The following is a 1,554-nucleotide window of genomic DNA, read 5'->3' as shown; positions in this document are numbered from 1 at the left end:
GACTTCACCACACCTTCTGTAAACTTTGGCATCTTCCAGTATAGGTTTGTTATAAATAGTTTAATATAAGCACAACGGACGCCATAATGTGAGATACAAGGTTTTAAGCATCGTCAGGTTTCTTTAGAAATATACAATGAACAAATCAGAGATGGAGACTCGAGTCTGAGACTTGGACTCGAGTCGCACTTAAGTCGCACAAACAGCTGACTTCCGACTTGACTCGACCCGAAAGACTTCAGACTTGACTCGGACTCGAGCTCCGAGACTCGTCAACAACTTGTGTTCATGCAATTATTGCTTTTTAAATCTAAATTCATTCATGTATTTCTATTCTATTTTCTTTTATTGCCGCATATACGTCGTGTCCACTGCCCTTTCCCATAATGTGCAACGTAACGCTATGCCTATGTGCGCGCACTCACACGCTAAAAAAAATGCATTGAGGATGGCGACACCAAGTCATCCCGGATTGGTGCGTTTTGTCATTAGTTTTGCGTTCAATAACTTTGTAAAAAGTGGCAGTAAGCGAACATCTACATGCAAGGTGTGTGATACCAAAATAAATGATGCCGGATCAACAACGTGGAACAGTATCAGGCATCTCAAAACGCCCCCAAATAGGTCAGTCTCTTGCTAATGTGAAAGAGATGTTACATTTAGCATATATCATCCCAGGCTAACAAGCTAACCATCGCAAAGTGTTGTGCTAATGCTGGGAACCGGCAAATGGTCTCTTTATAGTTAGTTGCATCCATGGTGCACAGGAGGCGGGACGCATGGATCCATCTCCCCAGATAAACACTGCGTCAGGGGGGCAAACTCATGTGACGTGTGGATGATTTGTAGGCTATTAAGTGAACAAGGTGTACCCGGTGCACCAAACACTGTGCCATCTTGACTGTCTTAATTCTGCTCATATTTCTGTTACTGTAGGCCTATTTACTTTTACTTGAGTTCAGTAATACACCCATGCGTGGCGCAGCGGATCCGTGGGGACTGTCCCCTGCTGTTACAAAGACTTGAGACTTGACTTGGATTTACAAAAAAGGACTTGCAAACATCTCTGGGACAAACAGAGTTGCTTCAGATGTAAAGTTATTTGCTGTCTAAGTGTCAAAATGAATGGCTGTCAATGGAATGCTATTGGCGTGTGAGTGCTAGGTAGCATAAAAATGGCGTCATGTGAGCTAGGCTTAGTGGAGGCTACCCCTTGCTTCAGGCCTGTCTCTGTGCTCTACTCCCTGTCCCACACTATCTGCCGTGTGCCGAATTACTCCGGCATACACACATTGACTTTAATGGAAACCTAATGGCTCCCCTGCCGTTCCAGAGCGGATCCACAGCCGTTCCGCTGTGAAATGATGAAATGCAAAAAACTGCGTAGTTTATACGTAGATAATAAAAGACTGCGCTGCTTTCCTTATTTCCTAGTTCCTAGAATTGTGTGAGTGCAACTGCCAGTAAGTAATACTGTTGTTTGTTTTACCTCATAATAGTGTTTCACCGTGTCTTTTGCAACCCAATAATGGCGTGGCACGTTTTTTTCCGCGT

This window comes from Etheostoma spectabile, chromosome 24, assembly GCF_008692095.1.
Source record: "Etheostoma spectabile isolate EspeVRDwgs_2016 chromosome 24, UIUC_Espe_1.0, whole genome shotgun sequence".
Classification (NCBI taxonomy): Eukaryota; Metazoa; Chordata; class Actinopteri; order Perciformes; family Percidae; genus Etheostoma; species Etheostoma spectabile.
The sequence above is the reverse complement of the archived record's forward strand: the minus strand, read 5'-3'. Positions refer to the sequence as shown.